Consider the following 14,664-nt stretch of genomic DNA (forward strand, 5'->3'; position numbering starts at 1 on the left):
GATACGTTTCTAAAAGTGGAGATCAAGAAAAGTCTCAAGTAGAACAGCCAAATCAAACAGAATTGCTAACCAGTCAGGACTTCACTGTGACTTCAGCAGCTGCACATGAGTGTCCTTGAGTGACAGGTTAATGATCAGGACTGCAGGAGCATAGGTGCTCCTGAGAAAGCTACTGGGCATCTTTTGTCCCCCTCTTCTTGAGTGGCTGTTGCCTGCTGTGAACTCTCCTAGTAAACTGATCAGCCCCCTGCATTCTGTTCTTTTCCCACTATCTGCTGTAGTCCCACTATAAAGGGACATACCTAGACACACAGATGCTATGACCCCTTGAAGACAAAAATCCGGCTCTTTTTTTTTTTTTTTAAACTCTGTACCCTCATATCACTTAGCTTTGAAAAGCTCATCACCCAGATACTGTTTCTGAATTTGAAGGGACAGAATTATATGGAGAAAACTTGTTGAAAGTTCTGAAAAACAAAAAGGAAGGCTTGAATGATGGAAACATGCATCAAGACCTTGAACATGAGGATTCACTACTATACATATGTGATTTCTCCTAAAGATACCATGATATTTTTTTCTGTCAATTAACTCTTTAATTTTCCAGGAGAACATTTTACACTTTCCACCTCTCTCATCAGAACTCTTATGTCCTTGATTTCTTATTGATAAAATAGAAGCCATCAGTCCTCCCCTTGCCCCCACCTACCCACCCTCCTGACTGTCCCATTTAATCTTCCCTCCTGTTAGTATAGATCAGTCTAGGCTCTTATTTACTCCCAGTCCCTCCATCCGTGACCTAGACTCCCTCTCCTCCCAACCACTCAAGGACTGTGATCCTGCCATTCATCCTCTCTTTTCTGAATGGTCAGTTTTCCCCTTTCTGCTGAATGATTCCCATTAGTCTATGGATAGCTTGTAACAACTGCAGCCACTACTCCACTTCTGGGCTTTCATTGCTCTCCACTTCTTGATCTGCTCTTTGGTTGTTCCAGGGATACCACACTCCTCTTTTTTTCTCCTATCTTGCTAGCTCTCCTTTTTGTTTGCTTAATTCTTCTCCTTTTCCTCCCAACCCTCAAGGTTAGATACCCCAGTCCTATTTACATTGATGTTATTGTTGGTTTCCTCCAGTGTAATGACTTTAATCATCTTAATTTTGACGCACCTCAAATTAATTCTTTTTTTACCTACACCATAGCTCATGGCAGTGCCAGATCCTTAACCCACTGAGCAAGGCCAGGGCTTGAACCCACATCTTCATGGATACTAGTTAGGTTCATAACCCCCGAGCCACAATGGGAACTCCTTCAAATTAATTCTTTAGTCTTGACAGTTCCTCTGAACTGTATACTCATATATCCAGACCTTAACCTAACATTTCTAGTTTGCTGTTTAATACATATTTCAAACTTAACAAGTCTAAAATTAAACTTTTGACTTCTGCCACCCTCAAACCTGCTCTTCCCATAGTATTCCTCATCTTATTATGATACTAGCATTCATCCAGTCATTAGGATCAGAAACCTTGGGCTCATCCTTGATGCCTCTTTTGTAAACGCAATCTATATCAAACGCAGTCTCTATCAGCAAATGACTTCTACTTTTAAAATATATACTGAATCTGACCACTTTTTTCCCCTAATATAATTACTAACCTCGTCCCAGCCACCAGCATCTTTGCCTGGATTGCTGCCTGAGCGTCCTAACTGGACTCTGCTTCTATCCTTTTCTCTCTGCATCACACAGCAATTAGCGTAATCCTATTAATCACCAGTCATGCTCCTGTGCCGAACTGCCCAATGACTTTTCACCACACTTTAAAATAAAATCATAAATCCCTACCATGGTCTGCAAGGCCTATGAGATCTCTACTTCAGAGTGCCTCTCCAACCCATCTGCTACCACTGTCCTGCTTACTCTCACCACTTCAGCCATTCCAGCTTTCTTATTCCTCGTATATGCCAACCGTGTTCCTGCCTCACAGTCTTTGTACTTGCTACTGTCCCTGCGCAGAGCCATCATCCTCTAAAACACATTCATGACTTGTCCTCTCACTTCATTCTGGGGTAGGTTTACCAGATATCATACAGAATACTCAGTTAAATTTGAATTTCTCATCAACAAGGAGTAATTGTTTAGTATGTATGTCTTGAATATTTGTTGTTTATCTGGAATTCAAATCTAACCAGGTGTCCTATATTTTTATTTGCTAAATCTGCCAGTCCTTTTCTGGAGCTTTTATTGTTTTAGTTCATGGGAGGGGCTGTCCTTTCCTGGCTCCTGCCTCAGTTGCAGCTTTCCCACTAGCACAAGCCTGTGCTTCAGGTGTTAAAACCCAGTATCTGGAGTTCCCGTCGTGGCGCAGTGGTTAACGAATCCGACGAGGAACCATGAGGTTGCCGGTTCGGTCCCTGCCCTTGCTCAGTGGGTTAACGATCCAGCGTTGCCGTGAGCTGTGGTGTAGGTTGCAGACACGGATCGGATCCCACGTTGCTGTGGCTCTGGCGTAGGCCAGTGGCTGCGGCTCCCATTCGACCCCTAGCCTGGGAACCTCCATGTGCCGCAGGAGCGGCCCAGCAAAAAAAAAAAAAAAAAAAAAAAAACCCCAGTATCTAAGGCACATATTTGGTTCAGTTACTTTGTGGATCACAAGGCTTCAGTTCTCATTGTTGCTGCCTCATTGTTTAGGGCATCTGAATATCTCTATATGTAGATTGGTAGATACATATGTGTGTATGTGTGTATAGAGAGAGAGGAGAGAACCTGTTTAATATACGTATTAAATATAGATAATATATAAGTATATATTTAATATATAATATATTGATTATATTAATATATTTAATATATACTATATTTAATATATAACTTATTAAGGATAGATATATGAATAATTATCATATGGATCAAGTATATTTGATATATAATATATAATACATAAAATTTATATATAAATATATTTTAAAAAATTTTTATTATAGTTGATTTACAATGTTCTATCAACTTCTGCTGTACAGCAAAGTGACCCAGGTTTATATATATATATATATATATATATATATATATTCTTTCTCACATTATCCTCTATCATGTTCCATCACAAGTAACTAGATATAGTTCCCTGTGCTGTGCAATAGGATCTCATTGCTTATCCACTCCAAATGCAGTAATTTGCATCTACTAACACCAAACTCCAAGTCCATACCACTCCCTCCTCCTCCCCCTTGGCAACCACAAGTCTGTTCTCCATGTCCATGGGTTTGTTTTTTTTTTTTTTCTGTAGATAGGTGCATTTGTGCTGTATATTAGATTCCAGGTATAAATGATATCATATGATATTTGTCTTTCTCTTTGTGATCTATTTCTCTTAGTACGAGAGTCTCTAGTTCTATCCATGTTGCTGCAAATGGCATTACTTTGTTCTTTTTTATGATTGAGTCATATTCCATTGTGTATGTGTATGTATATATATTATTATGTATAATATATATATTATATATATGTGTACATATATATATATATACACCACATCTTCTTAATTCACTCATCTGTCAGTGGACATTTAGGTTGTTTCCAGGTCTTGGCTATTGTGAACAGTGCTCCTATGAACATAGGGATGAATGCATCTCTTTCAGTAAAGGTTTTGTTTGGATACACGCCCAGGAGTGGAATTTCTGGGTCATATGATAGTTCTATATTTAGTTTTCTGAGGTTTCTCCATACTGTTTTCCATAGTAGTTATACCAATTTGCATTCCCACCAAGAGTGTAGGAGGGTTCCCTTTTTCCACACCTTTTCCAGCATTTGTTATTTGTTGGCTTGTTAATGATGGCCATTCTGACTGGTGTGAAGTGGTATCTCATTGTAGTTTTGATTTGCATTTCTGTAATAATTACTGATGTTTAACTTTTTTTTTTTTTTTTTTGGCTTTTTAGGGCTGCACCTGTGGCATATGGAAGTTCCCAGGCTAGGAGTCAAATTAGAGCTGTAGCCATTGGCCTACGCCACAGCCACAGCAACACAGAATCTGAGCTGAGTCTGCAACCTACACCACAGCTTCTGGCAACGCTGAACCCTTAACCCACTGAGAAAGGCCAGGGATCAAACTTGCATCCTCATGAATGCTAGTCAGATTTGTTTCCTCTGAGCCACAATGGGAACTCCAAACATTTTTTCATGTGCCTGTTGGCCATCTGTATATCTTCTTTGGAGAAATGGCTGTTCAGGTCTTCTGTCCATTTTTCAATTGGGTTGTTGGTTTTTTTGCTGTTGAGTTGTATAAGTTTTTTTATATATTTTAGAGATTAAGCCCTTGTCAGTTGCATCATTTGAAACTATTTTCTCCCATTCTGTATATTGTCTTTTTTTTTTTTTTATGGTTTCCTTTGCTGTCCAAAAGCTTGTCAGTTTGATTAGGAGGCTTATTTTTGTTTTTATTTTTGTTGCCTTGAGAAAATGGCCTAAGAAAACATTTATGTGGTTGATGTCAGAGAATGTTTTGCCTGTGTTCTCTTCTAGGAGTTTGATGGTGTCTTGTCATACGTTTAAGTCGTTAAGCCATTTTGAGTTTATTTTTGTGCATGGTATGAGGGTGTGTTATAGTTTCACTGATTTCCATGCAGCTGTCCAGTGTTGCTAGCACCACCTGATGAAGAGACTGTCTTTTTCCCATTTTACATTCTTGCCTCCTTGGTCAAAGATTAATTGACCATAGGTGTCTGGGTTTATTTCTGGGTTCTCTATTCTGTTCCATTGGGCTGTATGTCTGTTTTTGTACCAGTACCACAGTGTCTTGCATACTGTAACTTTGTAATATTGTCTGAAGTCTGGGAGAGTTATGCCTCCTACTTAGTTTCCCCCCCCCCCTCAGGATTGGCAGTTCTGGGCCTTTATTGGTTCCATATAAATTTTTGGATTGTTTGTTCTAATTCAGTGAAAAATGTCATGGGTAATTTGATAGTGAGTACATTGAATCTGTAGATTGCTTTGGGTAACATGGCCATTTTTGCAATATTAATTCTTCCAATCCAGGCGCATGGGATATCTTTCCATTTCTTTGAATCCTCATTAATTTCTTTGATTAATGTTTTATAGTTCTCAGCATATAAGTCTTTCATGTCCTTAGTCAGGATTATTTCTAGGTATTTAATTTTTGGGGGTGCAATTTTATTTTTTTTAATGTTTTATTTATTATTTTTTAATATTTATTTTTTAACAATGAGACATATACAGCTTTACTTCTTTTCTTTTTGTCTTTTCTAGGGCCGCACCTGTGGCATGTGGAGGTTCCCAGGCTAGAGGTCTAATCGGAGCTATAGCTGCTGGCCTACACCAGAGCCATAGCAATGCCAGATCCGAGCTGCATCTGCGACCTACATCACAGCTCACGACAACGCTGGATCCTTAACCCACTGAGCAAGGCCAGGGATCAAACCTGCAACCTCATGGTTCCTAGTAGGATTTGTTAACCACTGCACCACAGTGGGAACTCCCTACAGCTTTATTTCGTCATCGTAAAAAGTCATATTCCAGCAGAGACGCATTCTCTGTCTCAGCAGAAAACGAATGCTCCGTCTGAAAAGCCCCTTCTTAAGATCTGACTGTGTAACTCTGAGCTGACATCTCGATGCCCTCAAAGCTGGGCCCTTGCTGTGTGGCAGTTGCTTTCGCCCTCCTCCTGGTGACGCTCTCTGGGTGGTTGTGACCCCCTCAAATAGCAGCAACTAAACACAATTTCACCTGGACAGGCTGCCCTTACAGATGGCCCTTTTCCTCTTCCAAAAGGAAGTTCACAGGATTAACTTTCTGAGAAACGGGTTATGTCTGAATTTCATGTATCTTCCATTAAGTCTGCTGAAATCAAGGCAGATAATAAGTGTATTATTACTATCATATTGTGTTAATGTCTGTTCCTCACTCTCCAGCCATTTTTAATATCTTGCATCATCTTCAGCATCTTCAGTCTAAAGTCTTTTTCCTGGAGGCTGATAATCTCCAGATCACTTGCCGTTTTCTGGGGTGTTTTCTTGCTCCCTTATTTGAGTTATAGTTCTCTGTCTTTTCATTCTTATAGGTTTTTGATGTGGTGACCTTTTTGCAGACAATAGCGTTGTAGCCTCTCTTACTTAGGATGTCTGCCCCCCTTGTGGCTGAAGTTGCTACAGGGGGGCTTGCTGTAGGCTTCCTGATGGGAGGGACTGGTGCCTGCTCGCTGGTAGGTGGGGCTGATTCCTATCCCTCTGGTGGGTGGGGCTTTGTCTCTGAGTGAGATTAGAGGTGGCTGTGTGCCTCTGGGGGTCTTTAGGCAGCCTATTTACTGATGGGTGGGGCTGTGATCCCACCTGGATTATTGTTTGGCCTGGGGCTTCTCAGCTCTGATGGGTTGGGGCCAGATTTGCCCAAAATGGCCACCCCTAGAGGAACACATGCTGATGAATATTCCCGAAAGCTTTGCCGTTCCCCCACAACAAGCCACAGTCACCCCCTGTTTTCTGAGGAGATCCATCAAGAACTGCAGTCAGGTCTGACCCAGGTTCCTATGGAGCCTCTGCTTTGCCCTGGGACCCAGTGCACATGGCAGCCTGTGTGTGCCTTTCAAGAATGGGGTTGCAGTTTCCCCCAGTCCCGTGGAGCTTCTGCACACAAGCCCCACTGGCCTTCAATGCCAGATGCTCTGGGGGCTCTTTCTCCCAATGCCAGATCCTCAGGATTGGGGACCTGATGTGGGCCTCAGAACTCTCACTCTTGTAGGTGGGTCTCTGTGATAAAGTAACTTTCCAGTCTGTGGGCTTCCCACCTGGGAGGTATGGGGTTGCTTATATTGTGTAATCACCTCTCCTACCTCTTGATGTGGCCTCCTCTTTGTCTTCTGGAGTAGGATATCTTTTTGAAAGTTTCCAGTCCATTCAGTTGAAGGATGTTTGGCATTTGGTTGTAATTTTGTTGTTTTTATGAGAAAAGATGAGCTCCAGTCCTTCTATTCTGCCATCTTAATCCCATCTCCTCTAGCCATTTTCTTATCATACATAATTTTCAGGCCATACCTCTCCCTTTTTGGGTGATTGATTGGAGAGTATTTCCCTGGGAGATGCTTCCTACAGACGTGTGGTATGTGGTATCAGACACATCCATTTTGCTCTGACAAAACTGAGGTCTGGAATTTCTTTTTCCACATTTCTGTGCTAAGACAGTCCAATAATTAAGTCACACTCACTCCTTGGGAAAAACACAGTGCATCAGAACCTCATCGTTTATGGGCTTCTAGGAGAACATCTCCCTCCCTTTTATTTGTAGAACAGCATATGTGAATTTGTGTGGACAGGAGAAGATGGCTGGACCTCCAGCCTGCTTCTGTATATAACAGGTTCCTTTCTGTCTGTCACCATCAGTCAACAGTCAAAACAGCACTTACGATCTTCCACAACCCTCAGAGCTGCCTTCTCCTGAAGTCACTTTGCAAATCATGTTGAATAATTTGGAATTGAAAAGAGAATGCAGTGGCCTACCCAACCTAGAAATCTGATCTACATATTTCCGCTAAAAACGTCACTGGAAATGCAAAAAATGAGTGTGACTTTTTTTTATTGCAGAAGCTCTACAAGAAAGCATGTCTAAAATCACAGAACTGTGCATACACAAACAGACACACTCACACACATATATCAGGATCAAAGAATCTTAGATACGTAGTTGGGAAAGCACAGGGAAAAGCTGGCAAGAGAAGATATGGAGGTTTGAGCAGAGGAAGATGTGGAATGTTAGAGTAATGGCATGGAAGTGGTTCTTGGTACATACAAAAAGGGGAGTGGGCAGGCAGAGAGGATGATAAATCCAGGACACAAGAGAGAGAGAGTATCAGTGGCCATGAAGGAGTTAAAGATAGATGCCAGTTGGCTGGAGGAAGTGTTATATTATGGAGTGGTCGTTTGAAGGAGGTTGGACTTGCATGGTCCAGGGAGGAGCATCTGCTTAGCAGGACACCGCCATGGTCTTGTGTCTGTCCAGAACATCAGGGGACTCAGAAGATTCTTGGGTTCCATCTGACTGATCGCTGGTGACCGATCAGCTAAAGGCACTTTCTCCAGAGCCGATGCTGCTCGAGGTTGAGTGGGTTCGTGATCGGGTGAGCCGAGTCATGCTGGAAGATGGGATGTAGTCCATTCCCTGCAAAAAGTATTTGAAGGCCTCGGTGAGCTTCCTGGGCTGAACTAGGGGTAGTCCACAGTCTGCCATCTTTAGCAAAGTTGTATTTACAGGATTCAGGCAAGAATTACATTTAACCACAGCCTCAGCTGAGGTGAATTGTCACCGACCACCAATAAAGTGGAACACTTTAATGCCTGTGATTTGTTATTTTGTCCCAGGATGGCTCTTTCAATCTCCAGGTCTTTGCATCCATTATAAGAACTCAGGAAGAGCTGTAGGTTTTCTTGGCTGATATCTTGGGCAATATGCAGTCTGTAGGTTTGAATCAGGTCCAAGTTGGCTTGCAACTCTTCCTGCCCAAAGTGATGAGCCAAAATAATGTCCACAAAATTGCTTGTCAATCCTGAGAGTGTGGAAGCTGCGCAGTTAATCCAGCCTTTTAGCACAAGGGTCAATGTTAATGAGCATGAGACTTTCCACAAGCTCTGGATGATTGAGGGCAAATCTCCTGAGGATGTAAGCTTCATTTCCAACTTAAACCCCAATGATGCTTTTCAGATTTGAGTGGGCAAGAACAGAAGGCAGCATTTCAGCCAGTTCATCCATTGTGGGGTACTGGTACCCAGTTGGGAAAGAGGGTACACCTTCCTGCTGGCATAGGGCATTGACGTGACAGACAGCAAAGTGCTGGGTGATTTCTTGCATACCCTCAAAGTTAAAAGAACACATTGAAACAGGCTTTATGATTGAGGCCATTGTCATGGTGTGTCATAATAACTGGTCTGTTTCCTTTTGGTAGACCTTTTATAGTAATGTGGACCATACCATGAGTTGTTTCTATACCATGTTCCTGACATTCAAAGTCCTGGAAGTTTTGTGTACCATTCTTACCATTTAGAAGTGGTTTGAGGAGTTCCCATCATGGCGCAGTGGAAATGAATCCGACTAGGAACCATGAGGTCATGGGTTCAATCCCTGGCCTCGCTCAGTGGGTTAAGGATCTGGCATTGCCGTGAGCTGTGGTATAGGTTGCAGATGCGGCTTGGATCTGGCATTGCTGTGTCTCTGGCGTAGGCCAGCAGCAACAGCTCCGATTAGACCCCTAGCCTGGGAACCTCCATATACCGTGGGTGCAGCCCTCAAAAAGACAAAAGACAAAAAAATAAAAAAGAAGTGGTTTGATTTCTGTGAGTTGAGCATCCTGGAGTTCATCCATGAGGACAGATGAGAGTAGAGGAGTCTCAAGGATAAATTAGGAACTCTGAGGCTCCGGCAGCTGCTGTCTTGGGTGCAATTTTAAAAGGGATTATATTTTTATATTCCTTTTCTAATATTTCATTGTTTGTGTACAGAAATGCAACCAATTTCTGTATGTTAATCTTGTATCCTGCTACTTTGCTGAATTCATTGGTCAGTTTGAATAGTTTTTGTGTGGAGTCCTTAGGGTTTTCTATATATAGTATCATATCATCTCACAGAATGACATCTCTTCTAATTTGGAAACCTTTTATTTCTTTTGTTTTTCTGATTGCAGTAGCTAGGATTTCCAGTACTATGTTGAATAAAACTGGTAAGAGTGGACATCCTTGTCTTGTTCCAGATTTTAGCAGAAGGGGTCTGGGTTTGTCATAAATGGCTTTGATTATGTTAAGGTATGTTCCCTCTATACCCACTTTTGCTAAGAGTTTTTATCATGAATGGATTTTATCAAATGCTTTTTATGCATCTATTGGGATGACCATGTGATTTTTGACTTTTCTTTTGTTAATGTGATGTATGGCATTGATTGATTTGCATATGTTGAACCATCCTTGTGAACCTGGGATGAGTCCCACTTGGTCATGGTATATAATCTTTTTTACATGTTGCATTCAGTTGGCTAAAATTTTGTTGACAATTTTTGTATCTATATTCATCAAAGATATTGGCCTATAATTTTCTTTTTTGGTAGTATCTTTGTCTTGTTATTAGGGTGAGTGTGGCTTCATAGAATGTCTTTGGGAGTGTTCCTTCTTCAACATTTTGGAAAAGTTTAAGCAGAATGGGTGTAAGTTCTTCTTTGTATGTTTGGTAGAATTCGCCTATGAAGCCATCTGGTCATGAACTTTTGTTCACAGGGAATGTTTTTAATACATATTCAATTTCATTTCTAGTGATCAGTCTGCTCAGTTGATCTATTACTTCTTGATTGAGTTTTGGTGGGCTGTGTGTTTCTAGAAAGTTGTCCATTTCTTCTAGGTTGTCAGATTTGTTGGCAGAGAGTTGTTCATAGTATTCCCTTGTGGTTTTTTGTATTTCTGCAGTATTTGTTACATCTCTTCCGTTTCATTTCTTATTTTGTTTATTTGAGTTCTTTATTAATAATATATACTATATTATTTAAAATAATTATATTATCAATATATGTTAAATACATTATATTTAATATATAAATATGTAATAATATATGTATTATATATATTTAAAGCCTCCTGATTTCAAGCTCAACTATGTGTTTAGTTTTTTTAAAGTATGATATCTAGGAGTTCCCTGGTGGTGCAGCAGATTAAGGATTCAGCATTGTCACTGCTGTGGTTCAGGTCATTGATGTGGCGCAGGTTCCATCCCTGGCCTGGGAATCTCCACATGCCAAAAGATAAAGTTTTATATGTAGTATTTCATTATGTTTCAAAAGGGAGATTTCATTTTTGCATGAGTTTATCCTGCATTTATTGTCCCATAGTTGACATTTAATTAATAGTACATCTCCCCACTGCCACTTACGCCATCTCTATTTCTTTCTAAAATATATCCTTCATGGTTTATTAAACTTCGATGTGTGTCTCCTACCTCCATCTCTCTTCTGCATAACTTTGTTAAGATTACATCTACTGGCACTCCCACTGTAGCACAACAGGATTGGCAGCATCTTAGGAGCACTGGGATGCAGGTTCAATACTTGGCCAGGCACAGTGGGTTAAGTATTTGGCATTGCCACAGCTGCAGCTTAGGCTGCAACTGTGGCTCCGCTGGGAGAGCCATATGCCAGTGGGATGGCCAAAAATGAAAATAAAAATTTGTATCTACTAATTAAACACTAGGGTCTAAATGTACAGCCAGCCACTCACATCATGTTTCTTATATCAGAATTTACTTTGGCAAAAACAGCTTAGCATATAGCTAGAATTTGATTCTAAGGAAATCACAAAGTGATTTGCATGGAGTCATGGATTTGACTTTCCATTGGTAATGATTATGTTCATTCTTTAAATATTTCAGGTGTCCTGGGAAAAGACTTTATAGTGATGAAGTAAAAATTCCTGTTTTATGGCAAGATGAGAATAATTTAAACATATATTTTTTTTGTCCATTTGGGCAGCCTCCCCTTCCCTTTAGAATATATCATGCATCTATACTAACCAGACCACCTTAGGAGATAACATTCCTTCTTAATCTTGTAAGGGGTCACAATGACCAATGACCCACTTCTTGCTTTGTATGTGTACATCTGGATTGTGTAAACTAAATGATACACCATTTGATGTATAACCCTTTGTCTCAAAGACTTATAGAACTGTGCTTTGACCCCTAGCAGCGGAAACAGTCCTCAGAGATTTCTGAAAGATGGTCTTTCAGGTTATAATCTTCAGGTTGGCTGGAATAAAAATTTCCACTTCTTCCTTGGTTTGACTATTAATTTTTTCATTGCCAGTAGGTTCCTAAAAGCCCAGACCCACTATCCTTGCTTTCCCTTATTCCCTGCCCGAGATCACCCCTGCCTCTTCACACCCTTCTAGTTGTGAATCATCAGAAGCAGATGGGGTCAGGGGCCCTGTTAGGGCTCTTGCCGTGGAGGGGAAAAAGATGCCTCCTTTTACTCAAAATGAGGAAGTGAGAGGGTAGGCTCAGTATAGGCTTGAGAATAGGAGGCTAAGTGTTTCCATCCACTTTAGCTCAGGTTAGTCTTCCCAAGAGAGCCAATTGGAAGACAGGATTTCCAGGGCCAGAAGCGCAAGAGCCAATCAGATCGCGGCCCGACTGCCTGCGTTCTCCTAGGGCCTTCCCCCAATATCCCTCTAGGACCAGCGCAACTTATCTTGCTCTCTGGGCTTTCTTTCTCCACATCCCTGCCTCCGTCTCTAATCCAGCGTTAAATTTTGAGCTTCTCCGGTGCACCTTCCTTTCCTCCTCTTCTATAACTCAGAATGTTGGAGTTATGTAAGAAACCTTAGATCGAGATTTAAAGTCTTGCTTTAGAGACAGCAAAACAGAATAGCAGGGCGTTATCTCTTATCTGTGTGAGCTTTGTGGAAACTCCCATCATTCGTTATCTGTCAATTTTAATCAGTGTTTGGACACTGATTTCTCTCAATGCTAAGCGGAATCTGAGCGCAAGAGCTACACCTGGTCGGGAAGAGAAGGTGCTAATAGGTTTCTCCTGTGAAGGGCAAAGCCTGGTCGGGTGTGAGATGGTTTTTAAACGAATTCAAGACACCTGTGTAAACCTAAGGGTGTGAGGGAGACAAAAGAAAGGAGACCCACTTTGACAGCAGGTACTGCCAGTACATTGGAAAGCACTTAAACGCCATGTCCTGTGTTCCAGTGATGTTAGAGTAAGGGATGTACAATTCTCTGCAAGTGCCCTTTCCTCACCTGGATAGTAATAAGGCTGCGGTGAACATGGGGGTGCATGTATCTTTTCTAATTAGCGTTTTCATTTTCTTCAAATCAATACCTAGGGGTGGAATTGCTACCTCATATGGTTGTTACATGTTTTTGTTTTTGTTTTTTTTAGGAATCCCCATATTGTTTTCCACAGTGGCTGCACCAGTTTACATTGCCACCAACAGTGCACAAGAGTTCCCTTTTCTCCACTTCCTTGCCAACACTTGTCCCTTGTCTTTTTGATAACAGCCATTCTAGCAGGCGTGAGGTGATATCTCATTGTGGTCTTGGTTTACATTTGCCTGATGATTAGTGCTGTTGAGCATCTTTTCATGTCTGTTGGCCAGTTGTATGTCTTCTTTGGGAAAATGTCCATTTAGGTCCTCTGCCCATTTTTAATTGGCTTGGTTTGCTGTTTTTTGTTTGTTTGTTTTTTTTGTTTTTGTTTTTGGTGTAGAGTTGTATGAGTTCTTGTATATTTTGGATATTAACTCTTTGTCAGATATATCATTGCAAATATCTTCTCCCATGCTGTTGATTTAATTTAAGCACAGTTTTAACTTTCTGGAGCTTTTGTTCTTTGTTAGTTACTCTTTAGTAGCATCCTGTTATTGTTTTAAGGCTGCGTTTTTCTCACTCCATGTATGTACCTGCATGCGCACATGCATGCATGTTCTCTTCTGTGCCCTGAATTAACTGTTTCCTTCAGGGTCCATTCTTTTCAGTCTCTTTATTTCATACCAGGAGCTTTTTCAACTGTCTGGGGTGTCTTGACTGTGCATATTTAAGAATGAGGTGGCTATGAGCTCTCTGTACGAAGGTGAGACTTGTCATTTGGCCAAGATGATGGGACAGAAATGGTGACATTTTATTCTAATGGAAGAATGCAGGGTCTTTTCTATGGAGCTATCAAATTTATTTAGTGAATAATGTTTCAGTATTTTATGTGTATATGCATGTGGGAAGTTCTGGGTGTTCTCCATTCTTCCTACCACACCCTCACCCAGGGGGTTGATACTTGGCTATGGGGCAGGCTGAATGCTGGTAGGAGGGAGAGCCAACTATTTCATGTGTGGATTCTAGCTCTCCTGCACTCAGGGTCCCTGATATTTCCTGGTTCAGCATCCTCCTAGTGTTCTGTAGGGTGAATTGGCTTCTTCTTTGGCTGTATCTCTTATTCTCCAGTGTTTCTTCTACTTTTTCTTGTCATTTATCATTCCTCCATCAAATTTCCATCTTCCAGAATTTTCTTGAAATCTCTGATCCACTGATGGTTCTTTTCCAATTCTCTTGTTTATATCTTTATGTCTCTTTTTATTTCTTAAGTATTATTTTAACAAGGTCTTAAGATAATGAGATGATAAATCAGTGTTTTCAGTCTCCCAGAATAACAGTTCTACATCACATCTTTCCAATCCTCATCATTAAAAACACTAAAAGTCCATCAAGGGTTAATTAGTTAAACTGTGGTCTGTTTATGCAAGAAGTACTTGGCATTTGTTAAGAATGATGTAACTATGTATTTTTGGCATAATAACTCCATAGTAAGTATGGGAAAAAAGCAGGTTACAAAGCATTGAGTTATAGAAATATAAATTATATATACATACACATGCCTGAGGGGAGAGGGGAGCCCAGTCATAACAAGGGTTAAGTCTGAGAGGTAATATCCAAAGTTATTTGTTTTCATTTCTTTAGATGTCTCTGTGTCTTTTGAACTTTTTAACAGCATGTTTTTAATAACCAATATATATATAAATCTATTTTTGAAATAATGACTATCCATGTATATGGAATTATGTGTACATCTTCACTTCCTTAAGCTAAGTACCCATATTGAAATTATTTGTTCATTACCTGAAGCTTTAAATC

The 14,664-nt window shown here is 40.6% G+C and overlaps 1 protein-coding gene and 1 pseudogene across 2 annotated transcripts in view; one reads left to right on the forward strand and one right to left on the reverse strand.

Annotated features, from left to right (window-relative positions):
- AP3B2 (adaptor related protein complex 3 beta 2 subunit) overlaps positions 1-14,664 on the forward strand; it is a 91,506-nt gene that overhangs the window by 6,006 nt on the left and 70,836 nt on the right. The window lies entirely within an intron of this gene.
- On the reverse strand, positions 7,727-9,058 carry LOC100158061 (annotated as a pseudogene).

This window comes from Sus scrofa, chromosome 7, assembly GCF_000003025.6.
Source record: "Sus scrofa isolate TJ Tabasco breed Duroc chromosome 7, Sscrofa11.1, whole genome shotgun sequence".
In the NCBI taxonomy this organism is placed as follows: Eukaryota; Metazoa; Chordata; class Mammalia; order Artiodactyla; family Suidae; genus Sus; species Sus scrofa.